Source organism: Oryctolagus cuniculus, chromosome 16 (genome assembly GCF_051225735.1).
Source record: "Oryctolagus cuniculus isolate XC-2025 breed Fujian yellow rabbit chromosome 16, ASM5122573v1, whole genome shotgun sequence".
NCBI classification, from domain to species: Eukaryota; Metazoa; Chordata; class Mammalia; order Lagomorpha; family Leporidae; genus Oryctolagus; species Oryctolagus cuniculus.
In genome coordinates, this window is record NC_142882.1 from 39511443 (window position 1) to 39524736 (window position 13294).

Consider the following 13294-nt stretch of genomic DNA (forward strand, 5'->3'; position numbering starts at 1 on the left):
GAAAATTGAATCCAACAACACATCAAAAAGATCATCCACCTGGACTAAGTCAGATTTATCCCAGGGATGCAGGGACGGCACAACATATGCAAATCAATAAATGTCAAACATCCCATCAAAAAACTGAAGGACAAACAAAAAAGTATGATTATTTCAATAGATGCAGAGAAAGAAGATGTTGATGAAATGCAACACCCTTTCATGACTAAAAACCTTTTAAAAATTGACTACAGAAGGAAAAAACATAATCATCAAACACTTGAGAAGCCAAATTTTTCCATACCTTGTTTCTAATAACTTATTGCTTCTGCATTCTACTGGATGACACTGACCATGACCAAAGGGAATTAAATGAAGATAGAGATGCCTTTCCAAGAAAAGATTGAAAGGAAAAATTAAAAAAGGTAGCATACTTAATCCAGAAAATCCATTTTAACCATAAAACAATGAGTAGCTTATTTTTTACAAAGCTTTTCTTTATTCATAGTGACTATTCTGTAAATATCAGAATAAGCACATTGCATTGAATATGCACAGTAACACTGGACATTTTCTGGCCCACCAATCCCTCAAGTTTTGTGTGTGAGGAGACTGACATACAGATGGCTTGCTAATTTGGACAGCTGATTATAATTATTCACCACCATTAAACTTCTGCTCCAATGCTTTCCCACTGAAGTTGATGAGGCAGGATGTTGAGAGAAGCTTTTTCCAAGGAAATTATTTTCTAATTCCTAATTGCCCTCAAGAATATTTAAGAAAAAGACTGCTATGATGTATGCATGGATTTGCAGTAAATCTGTCATATGTCTTCTTCAAACGGGAGAAATGTCAAAACACAAACCAAAATATAAATGAAGACAATACATGTTTCTTCCTGTTTCCCAAATGTCAGTTACGCAACAGCCCATTAGTTTGACTTACCAGTTCACCTCCAGGTAATTCCATGGGTCTTGCAAATATAAAAACCTTTCATGTTCTCTACAAATTGATAAGGCATGCTGAGGAAAAGTTAAGATCTTCATTTTTGTGGCTTCTGGATTCAGAATTCTGCTTTCACTCTTGCTCTCTCTCTTCTGTTCCAATCCAAGCTTGAAATCGTCTTTTTTGATTTCTACAAAACAAATAAGCAAACACAGTTAAGACTCAGAGCAGAATAGGCTTTGTGAAATGATTCCTGGAGTGGAGAGGGAAAAAAAAGTTCATGTTGAAGACCTAACATGAAGTTGAAACTGAGCAGCAAGAGCCACCCACCTGAGGATTTCCTCTGTGGACTTCCCTAAGGGGGACCGCACTAGTTTTCTCCTTCATGCACTCTGGGTACTCTTCAACCTGTAGGTTCCTCTTTCCAGCTCCATCCCATGTTTCCTCTCACCTCTCCTCTCCTCTGCAGAACTAACAGATCCTTTTCTGGTCTTTCTCTAGCATCATCATCGTCTGCCTTTTTCTTGTGCGCCAATACCATCTAAGACCCAAGTCCTTGGGTTTGTGGGATCTAACCTCCTGTTTGCAGAGCCCCTTATATCTCATTTCCAATTCTACTTCTACAAGGAATTCTGGTGAGAGTTACTCAAAATGTTGATTTTCAGTGGCCAGCACTGTGGCATAGTGGGTAAAGTCACAGCCTGCTGTGCCAGCATCCCATATGGGTGCCAGTTCGAGATCCAGCTGCTCCACTTCCAATCTGGCTCTCTGTTAGGCCTGGGAAGGCAGCAGAAGATGCCCAAGTCCTTGGGCCCCTGCACCCATGTTGGAGACTTGGAAGGGGCTCCTGGCTCCTGGCTTCAGATTGGTGCAGGTCCAGCTGTTGCGGCCAATTGGGGAGTGAACCATCAGATGGAAAACCTCTCTCTCTCTCTCTCTCTGCCTTTCCTCTCTCTCTCTGCGTAACTCTAACTTTCAAATAAATAAATAAATCTTTAAAAAAACTTTAGAGTTCATGTCATTTGATCATATTCTCGGTCTAGTTATGGAAGAGCCAAGACAGTACTATCCAACCCTGTTAAGCACCTACTATGCACAAATCAGGCACAGAGCACCGACCTGGATACAACCATGAAGGCAGCTGAACATATCTAACAGTTTGTAACATAATAAAAACATACTAAAATTTAAAATTAAAATTTAATAAAAATAATATGAAGCCACTAAAATATTGTTAAGTATGTTAGGACATGGCATTTTCCAAAAAATGACTTTTTAACATAGATTCTGCAATATAACATAGTCAGTCACTATGACTGATGTGAAATTACCTTGTTCATTTAGGAGATATGATATTACTGCATGCCAATGAAAGGAAACATTATAGTTTGTAAACCTAAAAGGTAATAAAATCTAAAGTCTAGCTTCAGTAGTCATGTCCATTGCAAACATGACATTTTCAAAAATACAACATGAAAAAACATTTTAAAAATTCTTTTTCCTATAATACCCTTCATGTTAAAGGATCAAATTTCTCAGGCTTAAATAAGAAAGTTACACAGTAATTTCTCCTTTTGATGTACAGTATCATTTACTTCTGCTTTATTAAAAAATTACTAAAAGTAAAATATTATTCTATTTTTTCAATAAGCACTTATCAACTGTGCTCTCTACTAGACAATAAGAGTTAGGTTTTAGCAAAGGCAAAGTTAGAAAAGCAGAAATAATCTTTAACCTCACAAGAATATTCATGTAACAGTAAGAAAACCTTCAAAGATTCACAAGAGCCTATTAACAATTTACTATACAACATACTATCAAGTACACAGGAATTGGGAGGACAGTAGCAGGGAGTATTCGCTGTGTGTTGCGGTTAGGCCTCTAGCTTAAGACTTAGTTAGAAAATGGAACTTAAAGGTATTTGTGTAATTGCTGTACTGAATTAGCACAATCTGTGACTTAATTGAAAAATATTATTTTTATTCCTATAATTATTCTGTAAGCCTTATTGATTAGGAGCAATTTCCACTAGCATCAAATGAAGAACTCCAGGCTCACTGTCAGATAATAAACAGAACTACAATCACTTTAAGGCAAACACAACCTCAATTCGCATTTACCACATAATGTCTGAGATGGGAATTGTTTTTTTGTAAAATAGATTTAACACCAACTCTTCTCCCTCCACCAGTGTAGGTCAGTTTCCCCCAGTTTGCTGGCAAGGAAGGGGGACAGGTGAGACAATGCCCTGAGGCCTTCAGTCTTCACAGCACCTGAACCCACCTGCAGATGCTTAAAGCTGACTCTGTCCCAAAAAAATACTTTACTGGGGCTTCCAAAGAATCTCTGATTAGCTGCTCTAATTGCCGTCAACTTGCTGTGAAGGTGTGTGCTTTTAATCTAAGTGGTAGCCTATGAATTTTCCATTTTACTGAAGCAAGGATCCCCCTGCCATGGTTGCTATATTCTCTCTTTCCTCCCCTGCCTCCCTCTCTCTCCAATGGTGTGCTGCAGCCAGCCCCATGAGAGTGACCTGTGTGTGCTTGTTCCCAACTCCATGTTCAATGATGTCAAGCTGAGAGCTACTAATAGATCTAAGAGCCACGTAGCCATGTTTCCACCATGAAAGCTGACTATTGCTACAAAGTAGTGGTAAGAGAAGACCTGTTTTTGTCATTTTGATGTTTGGTTTTTCTTGGAGGATTCGTTTTTCAGCATTACACTGACTAGGTCCATGATAACCTATAAATATATCAGGTCTCCAAAAGGTGAAAGGAAAATATGCATTATGAAAAAACTATGCATGGAGAGAAACCTTTTGGTAAACCCCAATGTTGTCTCTTCTACTGGCCCCAAAACCAAGGCAACAACTTGCATTTATTTTTGACTTCTAAATATACTTGGTAAGAGCTGGATCACACAAAACCTCCTGTGGGAGTCATTAATTAAGCTTCCCACACACCCCTGGAAGCCTCTTCATCCTTGGGCTTGATGAAGAGGAGCAGGTGCCTGGCACTCCAGGCATGGCTCACAGCAAAACCTTCTCCCAAGACATCCTGTGTCCCAAATCCACTCTTTGGCTTGCTTCTGTCTTTATAAACTCACATGTCTTTGGTCTTGGAGTCTTGCTCAAAACTCTATGTTAGCATACTGTTTCAAGAAGCGAACATATCTAATGAAAAAAGAGGAGGAAATCTCTATCATATATTCTGTTGGCAAGGATTACTTGATAGAAGACCCACTGAGAAACATGCCAATCCCATATTTTGTGGTTGTAGTTACTGGTGGGTTCTTTATGTTTTTATGTGAAGGGAGGCAGATTTCTGAGTTAAAACTTACCTAATTTAAAGGGTACAGCAGTTAAGATGATGCTCGGAGTGCCCATGTCCCATATCAGAGTTTCTGGGTTCCAGTTCTAGCTGTGCTCTATTCTAACTTCCTGCAGACTTGCATCCAGAGAGGCAGCAGGTGCTAGCTCAAGTGGCTGTGTCCCTGCTGCCTACGCGGGAGAGTCAGATTGAGTTCTGTGCTGCTGGCTTTGGCTAGCCCAGTCCCGGCTGTTGTGGGCATTTAGAGAGTACACCAGCCTATGAAGATCCCCGTCCCCGGCTCCCGCCCCGGCCCCGCCCCCGCCCTCTCCCCCTCCCAGCCTTTGAATTTAAAGAATGAAAATAAATTCTTTAAAAAGTTATTTGAAAGAAAAAACACTGTATTGACTAAACATGATTGCACAAATTACTGTGTTAGACCGGGAAGTACTTTATATGTAATGTGCAAAGGAATCTTCCAGGACTCTTGTTAAAATGCAGACTCCAAGATGTCTCCATGAAGCTGAGATTCAAGGTCATGCTCATGCTACTGATCTGGAGCTACTTGCATACCAAAGTACTAGATAATACACACATGTATAACCATTCATATACATGTATGTAGAGACTCATGACATAATTCTGTGACATGATTATTATCTCTTTCATTAATAAAAAAGCTGAAGCCGAATGAGATCAACTTGTACAACCACACAGGCAAGCAGCACAAGAGATTCGAAGTGCTTTTGTATTTTTTCCTCACTCTTTACATGGGGTGGCACAGCATCACTTAAGTTATTACTGTTTTTATTTCAGACTGTAAACTTTACTGATTTTTTTTAAAAGTGTTGAATCTATTTTCTCCATATGACTAATTCCCTATGTTTAATTTTACCATTTTTAAAATTTGTATTTGAAAAGTAGAACAACAGAGAAAGAGACAGATCTTCCATCTACTAGTTCACTCCCCAAATGCCCACAACAGTTAGGGCTGCCCCCAGGCTGAAACCAGGAGCCAGGAACTCTACCCATGTCTCACTCATGAGTGGTAGGAATTTAAGTACTTGAGCCATCACCTGCTGCCTTCCAGGGTACACATTAGTATGAAGTTAGAATCAGAAGCAGGGGCTGGTGCTGTGGTGTAGTGGGTAAAGCTGCCACCTACAGTGCCAGCCAGCATCCCCTTATGGGTGCCAGCTCAAGTCCAAGTTGCTCCTCTTCCGATCCAGCTCTCTGCTATGGCCTGGGAAGACAGTGAAGGATGGCCCAAGTCCTTCAGCCCCTGCACCTCTGTGGGAGATCTGGAAGAAGCTCCTGGCTTCTGGCTTCAGATCAGCACAGCTCTGACTGATGCAGGCATCTGGAGAGTGAACAAGTGGATGGAAGGCCTCTCTATCTCTGCCTCTCTGCAATCTGCCTTTCAAATAAACAAATAAATCTTAAAAAAAAAAAAGAAAGAAAAAGAAAAGAAAAAGCAGAGCCAGAGCCAGCACTCCAATATGGATGCAAGTGTCCCAAGAGGCATCTTGACTGCTGTGTCAAATGCCAACCTAATATTCTTTTTTTTAAAGTAAGCATTGAGATTCTCATATTTCATAGCCCAGAACTATAATGGATTAAATCAAAATTATATTCAATGCTAGTTATTCCTTTATTTGTTTAGGGTACCCAGTGATTGTCTACTACATGTTGGAGCATGTCTAAATGGTACAAATATCTATATTAAAGACAGGTATTTTATAATGTATAAAGATATAGCCATGGATCCTTAGGTAATTCCAGCTGTGCTATCTAATAAGCAGCTGTCCCTTTGTCAACTGGAATAAACATATTTTCTAAAACGCTTCATTTCTGCTCACCTCATTTGCTGACATTGAATCTGTACAAAATGCTAACCAAAAGACACAAAAGCCAAGCCCCAGGAAAAACTGTGATTCAAGGCAACTTCCCTTCAAAAGGTGGTATTTTTTTCAACTTTTATTTAATAAATATGAATTTCCAAAGTACAACTTTTGGATTATAGCGGCTTTCCCCCCATAACCTCCCTCCCACCCACAACCATCCCATCTCCCACTCCCTCCCCCATCCCATTTTTCATCAAGATTCATTTTCAATTATCTTTATATACAGAAGATCAACTCTATACCAAGTAAAGATTTCAACAGTTTGCACCCACACAGATACGCAAAGTATAAAGTACTGTTTGAGTAGTAGTTTTACCAAAAGGTGGTATTAATCCCCTTTTTCTACAAACATCAGTCTAACATGGTAACAGGCATTAAGTCCCTGACAGCTCCCAAGATGCCTTGCTCACCTACAGCTCACTCATACAAATGACAGAATTATTGGTGAAATAGTGATTCCTTCAATATATCACTGTTTATACACTTCTTTTTTTTAAACCTTTTTTTTTTTAATTTTTTTTACAGGCAGAGTGGACAGTGAGAGTGAGAGAGAGACAGAAAGGTCTTCCTTTGCCGTGGGTTCACCCTCCAATGGCCACCGCGGCTGGCGCGCTGCAGCAAGCCAGGAGCCAGGTGCTTCTCCTGGTCTCCCTTGGTGTGCAGGGCCCAAGGACTTGGGCCATCCTCCACTGCACTCCCGGGCCATAGCAGAGAGCTGGCCTGGAAGAGGGGCAACCGGGACAGAATCCGGGGCCCTGACCAGGGCTAGAACCCGGTGTGCTGGTGCCGCTAGGCGGAGGATTAGACTATTGAGCTGCGGCGCCGGCCATGTTTATACACTTTTTATTTAACTGTGGTCACTGCTTCCAGGATTCAATCCTTTGGTCTTTTCTCCTTTAAGCATGTTTAAAACTAAAAGAAGGAAGGAAGACAGAAGGACGTGAGTCACATGCTAACAATAACAACAACACTGTTGGCCACAGGTAATTTCCTGAAACCAGTATGAGAAGGAATCAGCTATGCAAAAGAAAAACATTTGCAAGTCATTTTGTGAAACAATAAAATTTCCAAATATAATTGAATTGAAAAAAGAAAAAATCTTTCCAAACCAAATATCCGTTTCTGAGCCTAAGGCAACAAATAAATAAATAAAGCGTAGGGAATGCACAACCTTAGTAACTGCTTAAGCTTGCTTTCTAGATCTACAATCTGAATCAGAAATTCTTTAATAAAAGCAAAAAGGTGAAATTCCCTTTTAAAATATGCTCTATTATGCTCTCAGTACAAGAGATTTAATGGAGTATTACACATTCTGGAGTTCAGTGAGTGTTCATGTTGAAAATATCTCCTTGGAAAATGAAGTTTAATAGCTGGGACTCTTTTCATGTGAAATATTACATCAAAAAAATGCAAAACATTTGATCATCCCAACAGCTGCAAATAATCATTTTGATAAGTCAGTCCAGTTCTTGGTTTTAAATATTTTTTAAAAACTAAAATAAAGGCCGGCGCCGCGGCTCACTAGGCTAATCCTCTGTCTAGCGGCACTAGCACATGGGTTCTAGTCCTGGTCAGGGCGCCGGATTCTTTCCCCGTTGCCCCTCTTCCAGGCCAGCTCTCTGCTGTGCCCGGGAGTGCAGTGGAGGATGGCCCAAGTCCTTGGGCCCTGCACCCCATGGGAGACCAGGAGAAGCACCTCGCTCCCGGTTTTGGATCAGCACAGTGCGCCGGCTGCATCACACCGGCCGCTATGGCCATTGGAGGGTGAACCAACGGTAAAGGAAGACCTTTCTCTCTGTCTCTCTCTCTCTCTCACTGTCCACTCCGCCTGTCAAAAAAAAAAAAAAAAACTAAAATAAAATGGCATTCTATTTTTATGCAAAAATATCAACTTGTCTAAAGTCAGTAGCCATGTCCTTACAGAAACTATGAGACACTCCCATGCATAAAGTCTAGAATTCTAGAGCAGACAAAGTATGTTCACAATCTCAGAATTTTTCTAGGAGTTCTGGCAAAGTACATAAAATCTGAAGCAAAGCATGGAGTTGTCTGCAATGAAAAACAGGGATAAAGTTCTATCTAGAGGGCTGGCGCTGTGGCTCAATAGGCTAGCCTTGCAGTGCCGGCACAACGGGTTCTAGTCCCGATTGGGGCGCCGGATTCTGTCCCGGTTGCCCCTCTTCCAGGCCAGCTCTCTGCTATGGCCCAGGGGTGCAGTGGAGGATGGCCCAAGTGCTTGGGCCCTGCACCCCATGGGAGACCAGGAGAAGCACCTGGCTCCTGCCATCGGATCAGCGTGGTGCGCAGGCCGCAGCGCGCCAGCCGCAGTGGCCATTGGAGGGTGAACCCACAGCAAAGGAAGACCTTTCTCTCTGTCTCTCTCTCTCTCACTGTCTACTCTGCCTGTAAAAAAAAAATCTATCTAGAAAATTTATAATAGGAAGGTTGCTAGATATCATAAGAAAGTCCTGTAAATCAGATACACACAAAACAGAAAAAAGATCAGTATTTGTCACGTCAGTAGATATTTAAAATAAAAGATAAAATATGTAGAAGTAACATTTTAAACAAGTACCCAAGAACCATGACTCTTTCCTCAGTTATTAAACAATTTGAATATATGGTAAAATATTTCATGTTCATGGAAAAGGAAATGGAATATTATTGAAATGTTAGTCCTGTTAACATTTATAAGTATAAAACTATTACATGAAAATTCAAGAGGTTCTTCTTTTGAAAGTGGACAAAAAATACTTCCAGATTTAACATAACAGATGAAAAAGAAAAGTTTGAAAAAGAAAAGTAATGGGTGTAAAAAGTCTGTATGCTACCAAATATTGAAACATGTGTGACCACATAAAGAGTAAAAAGGCCACTATAGAATGTGAGAAAATATCTGCAAATCATATATATGACAAATATATATGATCAATATTCAGAATATATTAGCAGCTTCTACAATTCAACAAAAGAACCGAACAACCAAATTTAAAAATAGGCAAAAGGGGGATGGCATTGTGGAGTAACAGATAAAACTGCCTGTGGCACTGAAATCCCATGGGTGTGCCGATTTGTGTCCAGGCGGCTCTATTTCTGATCCAGCTTCCTGCTGATGGCCTGGAAAGCAGCAGAAGATGGCTAAAGTGTCTGGGACCCTGTACCGCACATAGGAGACCCAGATAAAACCCCTGGCTTCAGCCTGGCCCAGCCCTGGTTGTTGTGGATATCTGGGGAGTGAATCAGTAGATGGAGGATCTTTCTCTCTGTCTCTGTCTTTCTCCCACTCTCGCTGTGACTCTGACTTTCAAATAAATAAATAATCTTTTAAAAACAATGGGGAAAAAAAAGAAACATGCTATGAAGGTCTGATGATGTGAAGAGCAAAGCATTCTCAAATGCCTAGGAATTAAGTATGTAATAAATAAGGTCTTCTAAGAGAATGAACAGGGGACAATATTTGTCTGATGCATAGTTCAGAAACAATTCCAGAATCTTAAATGCCATAACATACACAAAACACACACACACACACACACACACACAAATCCCTTATAAATTACATAATAAAAAAGCAGTATTAAATAGGCAAAATTGCCAATTACAGGAGAAAAAAATAAGTCTAAGCTCAAAAGCAAAGGAACAAATCTAAATTTTTTTTTAACTTGGCAAGTACAAAGAAACAAATCGACTAAAAACTTTCCTGAGTAAAAAACAAGCTCAAAAAATTACTTCCAAGATAAATCAACAAAGAATGTTAACAAAACCAGAAGTACACACAGCCAAACACTGGAAACTTAGATTCACCCTTAATAATCAAAGGGGAAAAAACTTAAAGTAACGTGCTTTTCTTTCTTCAAACCAGAAATGTTAAACAACAGGAATGGGCACTGCTGCACACTTTGTCATGTTTTCTGCAGTCAGTTTGGAAGTTAACCATTGAATAAGAACTGATCAAGTCATGAGTGTCTTATACAAAATCCATCTGCACTTATCAATGATTAAGCAGTCACGAAAAAATAAGCAGAATATACGATCTGTATGTATTTTCACAGAAATGCAGTTCTGTCAAGTCATCAGACCCCCTTCATGACACCTGTTACAACAGACTTCCAGAAGCAGGGCCTAGTGCAGTAGTCAGCTCTGGACAAACTGAAATCTTCCCAAATCAATCACTGGCCAGAAGGACCATGTAGGGGCCAAGGCTTGGGAACTAAGTGAAGGAAAAGAGTTTCTTACTCTACTTGCATGTAAGTCTGTAGAGTATGTCTGGCACGTTTTCAATGAAATCAGTTTTCTTGAAAACTAATTTCATGAAGCAGCTGTGACTTCCATGTGTGGGTTCAAGTCCCAACTCCACTTCCGATTCCAGCTTCCTACTAATGCATGCCCATGCCGGTACCAAGTGCTTGTTCCTGGGTCCCTGATACTCACTTAGGAGACCTGGATTATGTTTCTGGCTTCAACCTGTCCCAGCCTGCCCTGGCTGTTGCAGGCCTTTGGAGAATGAACCAGCAGATGGAAAAATCTGTGTCCATGTATCTCTCTCTGCCTTCTAAATAAATGAAAATTAATAAGGTTATTAAAACCTGGGAGCATTTTTTTTAAATGTTAACTTCTGATCATTGATATTCTAATTCCCCCCTATTGGCTGCCAATCAAGATATAACAAACAGAAGCACTTGTTTAGCCATCTATGGACTTCCTGATCCAATCTCCAGCTGGCTATCTCTGGACTTTTGCACTGTTTATTAACATCTGGGTTATAGCTTAATCTAAAGCAAACTGCACACTGTATATAAAGAGAATTATAGATATTTAGCAGCATCTATGTTTTCTCTCCTTTCTCTTGCATCTCCTACTCATTCTGTATTCCTGTAGAGACTGGAAGTTCTGCTTTGTCTTCTCCGTATCCACAGGTGAGGTTACATTCATATTGGGTCCAGAAACACTAATTCTGGTAAATCATAGTACATATCAAATTTTCCCGGCCCAAAGGAAACCCACAGACTATAGAGTGTCAATTACTTCTCCTTATAAAAAAAGGCTTGCCTAGGGGTCAGCGCTGTGGCGCAGTAGGTTAATCCTCCACCTGCGGCGCCAGCATCCCATATGGGCGCTGGTTTGAGACCTGGCTACTCCACTTCCTGTCCAGCTCTCTGCTATGGCCTGGGAAAGCAGTAGAAGATGGCCCAAGTCCTTGGGACCCTGCACCCGCGTGGGAGACCAGGAAGAAGCTCCTGACTTCGGGTCAGAGCAGCTCTGGCTGTTGCGGCCATTTGGAGAGTAAACCAGCGGACAGAAGACCTTTTTCTCTGTCTCTAGCTTTTAAATAAATAAATATAATCTTAAAGGAAAAGCTTGCCTATTCCAAGATTATCATGCTCCTAGGTGTCAGAAGGTAGTCTAATGTTTTGCAATCTTGAACTTATTTCAGTAGCCTTACCTCATCACACTTGGCACCAAACAAAGTTAGTATTTCATCTTTGGTGGGGCACTCCGCATTGGTTACAATGCCACAGCTATTTAGCAATGATGCCTGACCATCAACACCCCTTGCCCAACCTCTGGTTGCCTACATTCCTGCCACAGGCCATCAGTGGGGAGAAGAACCAGCACTTCAAAGTTCTCCGTGCGGTTCATGAAAGATCAGGGAGAGTGACCCAAGCCAAGATGGAGACTCTCTGTTTAGCAGTTATGTTTGTATATGATGATGAGATAATCCACAGAAACTCAGGATTAACTCAGAGGAAGTCTCGATTTAATGGCCCCATAGCAGGCTAAAAATAAATGTAAAAGAAAACTGAAAAAAATGCCTGGGGAAGCACTCAGAATGTCCTATTCATCATAGAATGAGAAGAAACAAGAGGAAAACAGTACCATTCCAGATTCAAAGAGTTGACCACAGATAACTAAAATGTTAAGTATCCAGAGGGAAAAAGACAAGAAGGGAAACCAAATATTCTAAAGAAATCATCAGTAAAACAGTGAATAACTGAAGATTGGACGAGTTCCTAAATGCAGCCAGGTGAAGGGAAGAGGTTCTTGTGTTCCACAGAAGAGCAGGGTAACCATAGTTCATGCCTGATGATGGAAATGGAAGGACTAATTGCCTGGTGCGATTGGTTTAGGCTGTGTGTATCTATGGGAAAACCACACTGTATCCTATAAAAATGTACAGGTATTTCATGTTAGCCCAAAAATTTAAAATAGTCTGGAATCCAGAAATGTATGACAGCAGATTATAAAGGGGTAAAAAAGAAACTAGTATTTCAAGGAAACTACAAAACAGAAACCAGCTAGAAACTGATAAGTTTCCTGTCATTTCAAGGAAGAACGCAAAATGAAATATATAGTCAAAGAACAATTAAATATATAAAGTCTACTACCAATGCAACCTGGAAGCCCTTTCATACCTATATTTGAGGCATTTTTACACTTCCTAAATATCATAGTGATTAACCCCCACTAACTCCTACCTGGCTGCACAGAGAGAAAGCTGTTATTGGATTTCCTAGTTCTACCCATTCTGCCTCAAACACAATAATAAAGTGCCTTGTAAAAAAAAATGAAGTAAAAACACTGCAGGATAATATTGTAATAAAATTGAAGAATTCAAGCAGAAAGAAAACAAGTTAGAGCTTATGAAAGAAAGTCAAGAATGAACGACACAAATCTTTTCAATAAAATATGGTGATGGTTCCAAGCCTTTTATGAGGTTGCATTTTCTTAAATTAGAAGTTACTATAGACCATCTCAAACTACAATCTTCTGCAAACCAGGACAGTTACACTTGCACATAACTTGATGAAGCAGGCAATGGGCTAGAACGAATTTAGTTTTATGAAATTGTACTTCACAAATCAGAAGTGCATTAATGGGGCTGGCGCTGTGGTGCAGTGGGCTAAGCCTCCACCTGCAGTGATGGCATCCCATACAGGCACCTATTTGTGTCCCAGCTGCTCCTCTTCCAATCCAGCTCTCTGCTAATGTGCCTGGGAAAGCAGAGGAAGATGGTCCAAGTGCTTGCAAGGGCCCTTGCCTCTGCATGGAAGACCCCAAAGAAGCTCCTGGCTTTGGATCAGCCCAGCTCCAGCTAAAACAGCCAATTGGGGAGCAAACCAGTGGATAGAAAATCTTTCTCTCTGTCTCTCCCTCTCC

The 13294-nt window shown here is 40.5% G+C and overlaps 1 protein-coding gene across 1 annotated transcript in view; it reads right to left on the reverse strand.

The window, feature by feature from the left end:
* LOC149121687 (uncharacterized) overlaps positions 1–1110 on the reverse strand; it is a 117035-nt gene extending 115925 nt beyond the window's left edge. Inside the window, exon 1 of the transcript XR_016222374.1 lies at positions 925–1110. The gene's annotated coding sequence lies outside the window, so the exon portion shown is untranslated. The remainder of the gene's footprint in view (positions 1–924) is intronic.
* Between the last annotated feature and the right edge of the window lie 12184 nt (positions 1111–13294).